Here is a 15,166-nt window from a genome sequence, read left to right as displayed (position 1 = left end):
TGGCATCAAATCAAACGTAAGATTCTTTTTCTTCACCAGTTGTGTACTTTTGATCAAGCCAGCAGATACTTTGCACAGAACCTTAGTTACATGCTCTTTCAATATACTAAATGTAGGGTCCACACAAAACTGGAGTCTTAACTCCTTCAGTACCCTGTTATTATTGTCATGATGTTCTTGCAACGCACAGCTGTAATAATGGCACATCTATCTCTCCAAGGCCAGAGGCGGCAGTGGGAACATCAAGTGTTCAATGAGCTAAGAAGTTCCAGATGTTTTGCTGACCTTTTTGGATCAGACTTTGGGGCCTAAAGGGTTACTGTCAAACTGAGACCCTCAGAAATTTGGCTCGCAGAATGAATCTGCACGTTATTCCTTATTTTTATCTTTAGTCCACAGCAACCACGAAGAAAGAACGAATTGTCGTTTAGAACGTCTTGTATTTTGTTAGGGTTCTTTTGTTTTCTCAATTTATTCGGAGTAAATTTGCACCAGGGTGTCATGTATAGACGTTTTCAGCTCTGGCATGTGTTTCCAATAAGCTGTAGAAAATAAGAGCTTGCGCACTGATGTAAATTTCAGGGCTCTTTTAATCTCCGTCCTTTCCCTGCGCTAAAACATGTATAATTGCTCCAAATTTTGAAGTCTCTGCTTCTTTTGAATTTTTTTTTAGTCGGCCAAATAAAAGCTCGAAAGGGATGCATGTTCCCTGGCATTAGCATTTTATATGATTGTACATGACAGACTATTTACTTTCAGAGGCCCTGCAAAGGATAACCAAAAAAGGGCATGTAGCAAGACATTTTTGGCAGCCAGCAACCGTTTTCAGGGGTTTTAAGCCTTGTTTCTTGATGAGTGGCTTCCTGAGCATGCCTGGGGAATGACAGGCATTCGTGGATGGAGGCTGGACTCAACGTGGGTTTAAACACTGATTGGCTCCTAATCAGAACAAGCTACAGACAATGCATACTAGTGGCTGTCAACTGTAAACATAGGGGAGATGTGTTCACTTCGCATTGACTTTGGGCGGGGCGTAAGCATGACTGGAGTTTTATTGAATAGAACTGTGTATGTGTGTGTGTTTTGACTGCCTGTGCTTCCTTGCAGTTCGGCTGCAGTCTAGCTTGTATTGAAAGCCGGCCAGCGCTGAACCTACAGAGGTAAGACATGGACTTCTGGTATTCCGTGTAGTAGGCATGACTTCAAAGAAACTAAAGATTTGCATTCAGCAGATCCTCTAGAACTTATCTTCTGTTAAACGCTTTAAAGGAAGTCAGAAATACCGTCTGATTTGACTGTTTCTGGAATGCAGCAAGGATAGCATTGACAAAGGGGAATTGTAGGAGTCTCTGTGCCTATGCTGAAATGTTAGATTGCTCGAAGTATTTGCTAAGGCGGCTTAGTTCGTTCTGTCGGTAGTAAGAAGCAGCGAGAAGGGGAGAGATCAAAGCGTTTGAGTAAAACTCAAAAGAGTAACCTTTTCACACAAGATCAACTTGGAGCTGACTGCGTGCAAGCCTCTTGTTGCTTCTCTTTTAAAGTTTAAATCGATGCTGGGAGGAGGAATGCAGTGCGGACGGTCAGTGTGTAGCTCGGTTTTTTTTGTTCTCGATAAGTGAAAGACCGACTCTGATTCCAGTCAGGTTGACATGTTGAGGCGATTTTAATTGATAGTGAAGTCGCTATCTGATTTTAGACCTCGGAGTTGCTCCAATCTGTTCACTATCCGAGCCGGAATAATGCAGTGTTCTCTGTTCTGGGAGCTGGAGTCTGTCTTTCAGGCTGGTACTCAATGCCCATACAACTCAACTATTCCCACACCTCCCTTTTCCATACCCTCACCCGGTTGGAAGAAAAAGGTTTCCAAGAGCATTTCTTAATTGTATGACCCAACAGTACATCTCAACATTTTTTTTTGATGTTTCCAATGTTGGGTGAGCTCCTCCAGCCTGGGGGAAGGGAGGAGGGGGTGGTTAAAGGCATTAGCCCAAAGCAAAATGATAAGCTTTAAGGTGCAGACTTGAGAGTGGTCTGCTCCAGCGAGCTCCTTGCTTAATTTTCTTGGGAAGGCCGGCAGGATGCCAGTATTTTGAAAAGTAAAGAGGTTAGCTAAATATTTGCTGGCCTTCTGTGAAACCACATCTGATAAGGCATCCATGTTAGGAAAAAATGAAGGGAATGCGCTCAATGCATAGGCCTTATAAGGAGCAAATTTAACTTGGTGACAGACGATGGGTTTAACCTATGGAATGTAAGTATGCATTTGAAAACGTTCTGAGGGACTTTAATATGGACAAGTTGAAAAAGTCCAACTTGTTGGTCCATGTACTGCATTGCATCTCTCGGTTGGTTGCAGTTGTTTCTGGTTATTTATAACTTGCATTCGCTTGATTAAACATTGAGTTATTATTAAGTTTGTTCTAAGCCTGTTTCTAAGGCCAATGCAAAATTTGGTTTGTGCTTTGATTCTGATCTAATTGTTTGTCTATGATCATGTCTTGTTACTGATTATTCTTTTGATTTTGTGTTCCAGTAGTGCAGAATACATAATTGTGGTGCAGACTCAAATCTAATCATTTAATAACAAGACTGCAAACTGTCTGAAGATGTTTTTAAAAAATTACAAATTATATAAATTAAGCATCAGTCTGGCCTTACTCTGAACGCTGCATAACTATTAGAGGATTTTGTTTATATCTCTTTGTTAATTACAGTAGACCTTTCCTGGATTAGACAGTTTGAAAGCATTCTTTGATTTAAGATTTATATTCTTCATGAGTAACTTTGAGACATTCTGACTGAGATAGCTGAAAATCCTACAATGCAAACCAGAGACCACAAAATGGCCCAGCCTAATTAGATCTGTCCGATAGTGATGTTAGTCAGGATTGCTTAGATGTCTGGGCTTTCACTCAAGGGAGTCACTGCTGAAGCATTACAACCAGTTAAATCTGAACTGGAGAACCCTAATTATGTGAAAGATTTGGGCTGCTGAAGAGTAAAGGAGTCATTTGTGCTGTTTAATAGCTCCTCATTAAGGGTTAGATTTAACCACAACCATAGCATTGGTGTGAAGTAGCATCACATTGCATCAACAATATGATTATTCCAAAAGTAGCCAGGCCCAGTGTGATACTGGAGAGAAAGGGACTGTAGCTCTCTTGAATGTTACTGTATGCACTGTTGAGCAGTTACTTGATTACATACAAAAGTTCTGCATTTCTGTGAAGCCAGAATCAATGCTGAGCTTGTGTGAATGTACTGTGATCACAGTACTTTAGCATTTGTGTACATGTTAGTTTCCTAGCTGGAGAAAGTGAGGACTGCAGATGCTGGAGATCAGAGCTGAAAATGTGTTGCTGGAAAAGCGCAGCAGGTCAGGCAGCATCCAAGGAACAGGAGAATCGACGTTTCGGGCATAAGGGCTTATGCCCGAAATGTCGATTCTCCTGTTCCTTGGATGCTGCCTGACCTGCTGCGCTTTTCCAGCAACACATTTTCAGCCCAGTTTCCTAGCTGGCTTTGTTATAACCCATGTAGAATTAAACTAATTACAGATGCCTACAAGCCTTGACTCCCAATGTGCATTCATGCACGTACTGTATACACCTCAGTCAAAATCTTCAGCCCTCACCCATGGCAAATTTATTACATGGTCAAGCAGGTTCTTTTATATTCATTCATGGGATGAGGGCATTGCTGGCTAGGCTAGCATTGCCCATCCCTAATTGCTCAGAGGGCAGCTGAGAGTCAGCGACATTGCTCTGGGTCTGGAGTCACGTGTAGGCCAGGCCAGCAATTTCTTTCCATAAAGGACATCAGTGAACCAGATGAGTTTTTCCTGACAATAGATTCATGCTCATCATTAGACTCTTAATTCCAGATTTTCATTGAATTCGAATTTCACCATCTGCTGTGGTAGGATTCTAAATCAGGTCTCTGGATTAACAGCTCATCGATAATACCACTAGGCCACTGCCTCCTCTTAATTTAGTAGTTGGTGCGTGAAAACATGACTGTCTCTGTTCCTCTACACCAATCCATGGTGAAAAGGCATGTTGACAATGTTCCCACTTCACTGCCAATGAAGTGGAAGTGGCACTCCCTCAGGGGAGCAATTAATGCCAATGTAAGGGCCTTATCCCACTGCTGCTGTTATCAAACCAGTTGTGAGCAGAAATTTCACCCTCCGGGTCCTTGACTCGGTGGAAGGGCCTACTGCTGGCCTGTCAAATGCTTGAGTGTTACATAATGTGGTGGGTCTTCCCAGTAAGTTCTCTGGTTCGGCCCCATTTAGAATACTGTTTCCAAGTTTGGGCCCCACACCTCAGGAAGGACATATTGGCACTGGAGCATGTCCAGTGAAGATTCACATGGATGATCCCTGGAATGGTCGGCCTAACATACGATGAATGGCTGAGGATCCTGGGATTGTATTCATTGGAGTTTAGAGGTTGAGGGGAGATCTAATAGAAATTTACAAGGTAATGCATGGCTTAGAAAGAGTGGACGCTGGGAATTTGTTTCCTTCAAGCGGGGATACTAGGACCCGTGGGCACAGCCTTAGAGTTAGAGGGGGTCAATTTAAAATGGAAATGGGGAGACATTTCTTCAGCCAGAGAGTGATAGTCCTGTGGAATTCATTACCACGGAATGCAGTGGAGGCGTGGACGTTAAATGTCATTCAAGGCAGAGATTGATAAATTCTTAATCTCGCAAGGAATTAAGGGATACGAGGAGAGTGCGGGTAAGTGGCGTTGAAATGCCCATTAGCAATGATTGAATGGCGGAGTGGACTCGATGGGCCGAATGGCCTTACTTCCACTCCTATGTCTTGTGGTCTTAAGAGATGTCTGAGGCTCATGCCAGCTCTCCAGCTGGCTGCTGAGGCCTCTTCAAGATTCCAGCCATAGCTTGGCTTAGCTGGATTGGTGACCATCAGGTGGAAAGGAACAAGAGTAGTAGGTTATTTGACTATCCTTGAGGTCTAGAGCGGCTGCAGTGACACTGCTGAGCTGGTTTCTCGGCTTCTCGTAAATTGTTCAAATAGCTAATGTCATTGAATATTTCTATTAAGAGGCTTGGAGTGCTGAATTTTTTAACTTAGTTCTTTATTTCACTATTTCTGTTATTAAGATTTTGTACCTAGGGACTTTGTGCCGAGGATGCTGCTGTGTGTGGCAACATTGTACACTTTTCACTGTACTCTTGTACCCTGCACTTGAGTGACAATAAAACCTAAATCTTAAAAACAAAATCTGATGTGGTTGCATTATTTAGGTACCATTGACTTATGTAGAGAGTGAGAACTTGTTTGTTTGCAATATCTAATTAGTCAGATGCCTACAAATTACTCGAGGCTAATTCTGGATGAAGTCTCTTGGCACAACTTTGGATTTGGTGCAAAGCCAAAATTTATTGTAAATGAGGTGCAATTTATAGCTGAAGACAAGTAGAGTGAGGTTCTCTCCTCACAAATAATTTTTGTCTCATTTTCTTCAGAAATAGCCTGATTCTGCAGTCAACCGACATTTACATAGCAACTGTACCATCTCACTCTAAATCCTAATATAAATGCATGAGGTCTTTGATCAAGTGGTGCCTTGTCCACATCAGACCCCACTAAACTGATTGCTATTTCACTAAAGAAGGACTGGAGGGAGAAGTCAGAGAAGAGAATTGACATATAGCATTGCCATATTCCTTCGTGGGAACATCACATAGCTGGACCATGGGTGTTGGTCACCGCTCATTGTTTGACACTGCCAACTCTGACAAAGTACGTAAGGAAAGCAAACAAAGATGGACCTTGAATGTTGCTGATTTGTAGTGACTTTTGATTACATTATTAAAACTATAAACAAAGTCTGAGAGAAGTGTTTCATTGTCATTCATTGCAAGGTCATAATGGCACTCAAGATTAAGTTTAGGAATACTTATTCAGGCCAAAGAGTTTGGTTTATATTCTATCAGTATTGAAATGTGTGTGTTTTTGGACAGAGACCTTAATCATTGAATTGTAAGGCATATTTTGGGTTAAAGCTGGAAGTTGTAAAACAAAATTGAATCCATTAATAGACACCAGGCGGAACTCATCAAGCATTGTAGCTGTGTCGCTTAATTCTTTAAGAATTCCATTGCTTCATAGAACTGAATAGCCTTGTCTTCATTAAAAAAAAGACATTCCTTTTACGGATACTTTGGTAGGAGAGTTACATTTTTAAGTAGATTATAAACTGGACAGAGGCTAGGAGGGTCATAATGCTGTGCTTGCTAGGAAAGGCCAGCAGACAATCTGGATGACTTCATTTAAGGGTCTTTATTGTCAGTCATTGATTTTCTGGCCCAAATTACATGGCCCACTCTCTCCAATCTGCAATGAGGAATCAGAAATCTGAAGATGCACTAGCATCTTTGAAGTGGGATGGACAAGAAGCCATCATCTTTGTGGGATATACAGCAAGAGTTTTTTTTTTTGATGATGGCCAGTTTGGCCAAAATAAGGTATATTATTTTAAAAATTTAATCCCCACACTATCACCTAAGTGCAGTAGTGCTTATTTTTGACCCAGCACCCATGGTGTGTGTGTGTGTAGGTGTGAGACACAGTGAGAGACACAAGGTGCACAAATCTTTATTCAAATTCCACCACCAGGAAGATAGGGAACACCCGGGTGGCCAGTGACAAACACTGCCCTTCACATCAAAAGGCAGTGCTGTGTGATCAAAACAGTGAAGGGAAGGGTAGGGACTAAATCAAAATATAGTTGGAGGGAGAAATGATGCACTCCACTCCCTGCGGCGCCCACCTCTCCCTGAACAACTCCAGGGTGTTGGTGGACACCGCGTGCTCCTTCTCCAAGGACACCCAGGCCCTAACGTAACCGCGGAAGAGGGGCAGGCAGTCGGCCCTAACAACCCCCTCCACGGCCCGCTGTCTGGACCTGTTAATGGCCAGTTTACAGCAAGAGTATTAACTGTGGAGGAAGCCTTTAAGCTTCAAAAGCCACAATGGATTACCACACAATAATGCCAAGTGAGAGTCTGTATTGTAGTTGCACAGTGAAGCTGCTGGTGCTCCCCTGCTGGCACTGGTTCTGCTGGGATTTGAGGAATGTGTGGTCAATTGGAGGGCAATTGATGGCCAGCAGACATTGTAGTTCTCACCTTCACACTGCCATGTACTTGGGTGCCTGAAGGCAGTGGAGTTACACAAGTTTTACTTTAATTTTTCTCTTGGCTTCCTCTATTAGGGGCTTGATAATGACATTTTAGAGAAAAGTGACCATTTTCAGTACTTCTGAGCACAAGATAAGTATGTACTTTATCTTTTGCTGTCAGTTTTAATTCTTCCATTGATTTATCTCATCTCACTGCTGCCAGTCTTACTCCAGAACTCTTAAGGCCAAGGAAATATGTTCATCAAGTGGAAGGATTCCCTGCCAATTGCCCTGTCGCAAAACCAGTTTTTAAAGGTCAGGGCCCAGCACCACAAGGATTACAGTGGAGGTCTGATAGAAGGACAAGGAAAATCAGTGTCATTAAGACCTTGAGGAGCTAATGCAAATCAACTTATAGTTTCAGTTAGTAGTCCAGCGAAGTCTTCAGGTTAGATTTGGGATTCATAATCAAGCCAGTTTCTTATTGCAGGACAACTGGTTTGCTGTGTCTTAGATTCTCTTTTGTAATGTGCTTCAGCAAATTAAGTCAAATATATTGGTGCAGCAGTATAGGAATTGAACAGATAGCCCTAAATTGGTGCAGAACTGAGATATTTTCTTGGAATGTCAAAGAATGCACCCTGGTAATGTTTCTGGCTGACACTTCTGTATGTAGTCCAGTGTGTAAAAACACACAGCACTTTACAAGGCAATACAAGAGTCCACTCATACCTGCAGGGGATACGTTCCAAGACTTGCTCTCAGCAGCCCCCGGTCCCTGGTTCTGGAATGTTCCCTATAATATATTTGGGCCACGGTAAACGGCGGGTAACTGAAACTGCAGTAAATGGACCCGTGGATACAGGGTTCACCCTGTAATGATCCAATAGCACCTCCTCGTCTAACAATGATGACCAGACAAGTGAATACTTACAACTGATTCCTTCATTTTCCTTGCACTTACTTCCAGTGACCAGTTCTGATGCTACATCTCCATTTGGGAAAGGAAAATAGGGGCTTGCAGGCAAGGAATATGATGTTGCCTCAGTTTCGATCTACATCTTTTGGCTAACATGGAAACACATCAGTACTGATAGTATGTTAGTACAGATGCAAGGGCAGAATGATGGTTCGTTTAAATATAATATTCTGAGACAGAAACGTTGAAGTCAAGCCCCACTGCAGATGACCTCAGTGGAGACTGAATTAATGACCACCAAAGTTAAACATATCAACTTGGCCTTTCATAACCACTGGGGAAACCTACATTTTATTTGTACATTAAAGAAAGTATCCCAATTCAACAATAAAACTGGTGAATTCAAGGATCAGCTTTATATCTTTATCAGCCTATGGAAGATATTGAAAATTGTGACAAAGGTGCTAGGGAGTCACCTCCCTTCTTTTTCCCAGTTAGTAGCCTCAAGAATCCTTTGCATGAGACTGGAGTCAAGACTTGCTCTGTGGCAGAAGGCATTAAATGGACAACTTAATGAAAGACTGCTGTGAACATGCATCTGCTCTCTCAGCTGTACCAAACAAAGCCATAAAATATAGGAGTAGAATTAGGCCGTTCAGCCCATTGAGTCTACTCTGCTATTTGCTTATGGCTGATATGTTACTCAGCTCCATTCTCCTGCCATCTCTCTGTAACCCTTGATCTCCTTACTAGTGAATACTTACAACTGAAGCTATCTATTTCTGTCCTAAAGATGCTCAATAATTTGTTCTCCAAAGCCCTTTACAGCAATGAATTTCACAGAGTCACCACCCTCTGGCTGAAGAAATTCTTCCTTATCTCAGTACTAAAGGGTTATCCCTTCACTCTGAGGCTGTGTCCTCGGGTCTTAGTGGAAACATCTTCTACACATCCACTTTATCCAGGTCTGTCAGTATTCTACATGTTTCAATGAAATCCCCCTGCTCAACTTTCTAAAGAGGCGAGCTAGCCCATGTGCTTAGAGCAGTTGGCTTCTGGTCTATACAACATGTACCTTGACCATAGGACAACTTTAAATATAGACAAAGTTGGTGCCCTGGACTACTGGTTCTTTCCTGCTTATCTTTCAGTTTAGCATGCTTTTTGCTCAGTGCTGAGAAAACATGTGCATGTTTTAATTTAAAGAAAGTTTCTCCAAAGCTCATTACGAGGAATTCTATCAGCATTTCAAGTCCTCTACAAGTTGAGAAAGAAACAGCGACTAAAGCTGATTCCTATAATTCACCAGCTTTATTTAGTTGATTTTATACAATAAAATGTCTCACACGTGGAATATCCTACACTCACACGCATTCTATACCCTAAAGGAATTGCTCGATTCTTTTTTTTTCTCTACTTTCACAGCTCCTTTGGTGCAATCTGAATCTTTGTTCTCCTAATCTACTCATCTTGACATCATTTAATTTTAGTCGGTAATTTTTCCCTTGAAACATTTAGTACTCCTAAAACTTTATTGCTTCCTATTGTCTCCCACCAGCATTCATCTGGAATGTTACTGCATTCTACTAATCTCCTTGACCGTCTGCTGTGTCTATACAAGCAGAGCATTGAAATTATGAATACCGCCAGCAGTGATAAGAAGATCAGGCCCAGTGCTGCTAGTCTAATGTTTGGAAAAGCTCAAACACTTTTTGAAAGCAGTAATGAATCGTAGATGGATCGCCAAGTCAAGTATTAAACAGATGGCACACCTTTATTTTTGAGAGGGAAGATAATGACCTACAGTTATTATCGCTGGATTGTTAATAATTATCTAGAGACTCCGATAATGACTGAGAGAATGGGGTTGAGAAACTTACCAGCCCTGATTGAATGGAGGAACAGACGTTTTGGACTGAATGGCCCAATTTTTTGCTCCCATGTCTCATATTCAGCAGATCTGAGTTTGAATCCTGCCACAACAGATGGTAGAATTTGAATTCAGTGGGACAAAAAAATCTGGAAATAAAAATCTAATGAAGCCATTGTCGATTGTCAGAAAAACCCAGCTGATTTATTAATGTCCTTTCGGGAAGGAAACTGTCATCCTCACCTGGTCTGTCCGATATAAGACTCCAGACCACAGCAGTGTGGTTGACTCTTAACTCCTGAAGAAGGGCTAATGCCCGAAACGTCGATTCTCCTGTTCCCTAGATGCTGCCTGACCTGCTGCGCTTTTCCAGCAACACATTTCCATCTCTTAACTGCTCTCAGGGTAATTAGGGATGGGCAAAAAATGCTGGTCTAGCCAGCAATGCCCTCATGCTGTGAATGAATTAAAAAAAAAGGTAGTATTGATTCTTTGGCTGACGGTGCTAAGAGTTGCATAATGAGCATTTTAAGGCAAACAAAATCATGATCGAGAGTAACAATTAGATAGTGGAAGATTAACCCATTTTACACATAGGAGGTCCATTTGTAATTTGGTGTTATGTACTAATTTTCATAATAGATGTTGGTTAAACAAAGACTTGGAAACTGAAAACCTAATTGTAACTTCATATTTTTGAACTTTTCAAAACATTTTCACTCTTTTTAAGTTCAGACGGTTCATTGGCAATTCTTAATCATTGTTAGTGAACAAAGTCAGTCATTGTAAGGAGCTCAGAAAATGTTTCTTTTTAATAGCTCCATCTTTTTTTTTTAAAATGTGCATTCTTCCATTAACATTCCTTGCTTTTGACTTCTTCTGTTGTATCTTCATCCGACTGGGAGCAAACGTCCTTGATTTCACTGGGATTTTATATACTGTGATGGTGATGAGTTACTACTGTAGCCTTGAAATTCTGTAGTTGATGTGATGATTGCTCTCGTAATTCCTTACACAAGACCATTCAATGTTTTGTTCAAATCAAAATGACATGTGATTTGGTGAAGATTTTCCCATGGAGAGAAAGAACTTTCATTTGTATATAGTAACTTTAACTATCTCAGCAGTACCTACAGCTAATTAAGCACTTTTGTAGCAATGTCACTATTGTAATATAGGAATAGTGGCAGCCAGTTTATGCCAAGTAAACTGGACAGATATCAATGAGATCTGACTCAATTGTGCGGATTTAGGAATCAACATATGCTAGAAGATCAGGACGAACTCATTCAGACTTATAACTATTCTAAATTGTACATTAGGATATTTTATCTAAAGATAGTTCTTCCAATAGCACAGCAAACGCTGAGCTACCAACTTAGATTTTTGCATTTAATTCTCTGGAATGAGAGTTGAACCCACCATTGATTTGATGCGTGAGTGCTACCAGTGAACTACGATCCACTTGGGTCAAATGTGTATTTGGAATCTGTTCACACAGCCATCCTGTGAAGCAAAGTGTCTATAGGTTAGAAGACGCTTCACCTGTCCTTCGAATGGGGAAAAAAAGTTATTCCTCTGTTGCTGAATGTTGACTGTGTTCAAGGCAAATAATTAAACCGATGTGTGTCTTAACCATTAAAAAGCTGCACTTTAAAGTGTATCTGCAACGCCAAAGATTTTACATCCTGTATTTTAAATTAACTGATTTTATTGTTGCTGTGGATTGATGTTGATAATGCAAAGTGACAATTTTACAACAGCTATTCCATTCATTCTTATTAAAATGACCTAATAGTTAACACATGAGCAAATTGACAGTAAGCAATTTTAAAAGGTTAGGATAGCAATGCATAGTTTAAATATATAGGGAGCAACAATGACTTGATTTCCTTAACTGGTAATGAATTTTGCCCCTCACCAACAAGGGCATAATATGTTCTGTTCTCTTTCACTGTATAAGACCTCTCATTGGACATTCTTCTGGTGATGTTCAAGGTAACTTAGTTTGTACATTCCAAAAATATTGAGTCACAGTATAGTAAAGGCAGAAATTACCCTGATGTGGTATTTAAAAATATGCAATTAATAGTTTGCTGATATTTATGAAGCAATACAATATTCCATTAACGTTCTTCATTAGAGTTTTTGCTTTTTTTTTTTTGACAGATTAAAGTCAAAAACTCTGAATGCCTATCAAATGTGAACAGGCATTTTTGTGTGAAGCAACCATGGAAAGATCTAGTGGGAGGGAGGAGGTTTGCCAAGTTACTCTGAACTCCTTAGATGGATGTGAAGTGAGCTCAAAACCAAGTACAGACATATTTGAACTATAATCAGCTGCTAATGTATGTTGCCTTTCTGGATTTTTTTTAAAGGAGTTCGCCTCATGCATTCAGATGTAGGAAAGGATGGGAACATGATTAAAATCACAAGCTCACACTTGTTCTAAGTGATCACATTTGGTGAGAAATTTATTGCAGAGTGTGAAAAATGATGATGTGAGGGTAGATTTTTCGAATCATAATGTAGAGCTTGTTTAGGATAATCTTATTGGAGCTAATTTTATTTCAGACTTTAGGATCATGTTGTTTTCAAAGATAGAAATCAGTGGCTGACATTCAAATTTGATCACCTTGCCGTTAAATATTATTCCCCCTCAAGATGTGAGTCTAGAAATTATTTTTTGTGATTATCTTTTCTTAACAGTTCTCTATCTGCTATTTTAAAATGCAGGCATTAAGTGTTTTATGTGAAAAGGTTAAAATCTCTACTAAAGTAGTAAGTAGAGTTTCACACAAGCTTAATCAGCTTGCAGTATAAATAGGTGTTTCTAAACTATAGTAACAAATAGTTTATCAAATATCAGTCCATAAAACCTATGGATTTGTGGGCACTGATGCACCTACATATCTAGAAGCTTCTTGACCATTGAGAAGTGTACACCAATTCTGCTTGAAGAAGAAGTTACCAGTGAAACTAACTACATTCACTGCCATCAAACATCTTCTATCCTCCAAGAAATTCTGTTCTCCAGAAGCATATTTCTCTTTCTTGTTATTAAGCAGCACACTTAATACAGAGTGTGATTTGCTTGATTTTACACTGGGTGTGATGAATGTATAAAGGTCTGGATTGTGCTAGGGCAGGCCCATTGAGTTTGTTAGAGGCAGGTGAAGAGTAGTACTCTGGTGATTGACATCTTGCTGAGCAATGGCCGTGAGGACCCACTTGCTACACTATGAAGATGGCCTGGCACCATGAGCATACAGACTTGACACTGAACTGCTGGGGAAACCGGAGTCTTCTGAGGCATCATCACACACTCCTGCCAAGAAAGCTGCTCTGTTGCTATTAGACTAACTGTTGGCATCTGGTCTCCAATTCCTTCCTGCCCTATGGAGGAACATGTAATTGGTGTTGCTCTTGTTACAACTAGTAGGCATTTAAACCCTCTGAACTAAACCTTTAAGCTGAGGAAGATAGTGTACCCGTGTAAGCTGTTCAAGCATCACTCTGCCAACTAGCAACTGAGTAGTGTAACTAAGTGCCTTCCATCATTTGGTACTCAGTTTAAGTAGTGACACCGTTCTCTGACAACAGCCAATTTAGAAAGATCTAAATTGATCCAGCGCATTGTCCTGGCCATGCATTAAGCTGACGAGTGCATCTTTGCAACTTATTGGTTTTCACTGATTTATTGTTGTCTGTCACATGTACTGGGTTACCATGAAAAATGTTGTTTTGCATGCTATGAAGGCAGATTGTATTATACAAGGTGCATCAGGGTAACAGAACAGAGTTCAGGCTACTATGTACAGCCGCAGAGAAGGCGCAGAGAAATAGAGAGAGAGATCAATCAGGGTTACCTTGAGACGTCCATTCAAAAGTCTGATAACAGTGGGAAGGTTACCTTGGAGACGTCCATTCAAAAGTCTGATAACAGTGGGGAAGAAGCTGTTCTTGAATCCATTCGTACAATAAGGGTCTCTCCTGCTGTGCTTTTGGCTTCTCGCTGCTGGGATGGAGATGCAGGGTCAGACTCCTGCACTGTTGGGCCAAAGGGATTTCACTGGGGATGATCCTATGAGTTGGCTTCTTCCTTGGGGGAGTGGAGGAGGGGGACGGGGTGGGGGCATGGGGCTGTTCAGTTGGCTGCTTGATGTTTATAATTGAGTGGCTGCTATCACATTTGACCTGCCCCAGGAGTAAAGCAGCAAGTGACAGTAACATGGTGCAGTATCTATCCACCAGCATTCTTCTTACTTTCAAGCCTGGTCGGCCTCTAAAGCTGTCCCAATGGCCTGAAAGATTTGCCCGTAATAATAGAAGATATTACAGGAATGGGCTTTCGCAGCAGAACTGCCCTGGAACAGAACACTGCACTAAGATGGAATAGAGTATCAGAGAGCAAATGGTATTTGTGTCCTTCACTCCTTGTATGGCTTTCTTTGTCTACCTCGTTGAATGTTTTTAAGGCAAAGATTGATAGCGTTTTGAAAAGTAAAGGTATTAGGTGTCATGGTAAGTGGGCAGGTAAGTGGAGCTGAGTCCGTGAAAAGATCAACCATGATCTTATTGAATGGTGGAGCAGGCTCGTGGGGCCAGAGAGCCTACTCCTGCTCCTAGTGCTTATGTTCTTATTTAAACCCGTTGTAAATTTGTATGCCACTGTGGAATTGTCTCCACTTTAATCCAAACAGAATTACCCCCACATTTTCAATCGAACTTTGCAGTTTAAAATCCTCCATTTCTGGAACCGTTCTGGTAGATATCCTCTGCAATCTCTCAAAAGCCCTCCCCATCTACTCTGAAGTGAGATGACCAGAGCTGGATGCAATACTTTAGTTATGACCCAATCACTCTTCTCATTATGTCCTTCAATAGATAATGCATTCAGACTCCAAGCTCCCTCTGCCCCTCGACTCTCTTTATAACGGTACCTGCACATCTACCAATATCATTTATTGTAAAGGAGGACCAGTTCCAACACAGAACACACCAGATGGCCTCCTTCTTTAGAGACCACAATTTCCCTTCCCACGTGGTTAAAGATGCCCTCCAACGCATCTCGTCCACATCCCGCACCTCTGCCCTCAGACCCCACCCCTCCAACCGTAACAAGGACAGAACACCTTCCACCCTACCAACCTACCCTACCAACCTTCGCATAAACCAAATCATCCGCCGACATTTCCGCCACCTCCAAAAAGACCC

The 15,166-nt window shown here is 41.2% G+C and overlaps 1 protein-coding gene across 6 annotated transcripts in view; it reads left to right on the top strand.

The window, feature by feature from the left end:
* The first annotated feature begins 1,032 nt into the window (after window positions 1-1,032).
* cald1a (caldesmon 1a) overlaps window positions 1,033-15,166 on the top strand; it is a 208,700-nt gene continuing 194,566 nt past the window's right edge. For 2 of the 6 annotated variants that reach the window (XR_006315061.1, XR_006315060.1), the window contains exon 1: window positions 1,033-1,160. The gene's annotated coding sequence lies outside the window, so the exon portion shown is untranslated. Of the gene's footprint in view, window positions 1,161-1,559; window positions 1,580-15,166 lie in introns of those variants that run through there. The other 4 variants (XM_043713556.1, XM_043713550.1, XM_043713554.1 and 1 more) reach the window with 4 other exon arrangements.

The sequence above is a fragment of the Chiloscyllium plagiosum genome, chromosome 23 (genome assembly GCF_004010195.1).
Source record: "Chiloscyllium plagiosum isolate BGI_BamShark_2017 chromosome 23, ASM401019v2, whole genome shotgun sequence".
Lineage (NCBI taxonomy): Eukaryota > Metazoa > Chordata > Chondrichthyes > Orectolobiformes > Hemiscylliidae > Chiloscyllium > Chiloscyllium plagiosum.
The sequence above is the reverse complement of the archived record's forward strand: the minus strand, read 5'-3'. Positions and strand labels throughout refer to the sequence as shown.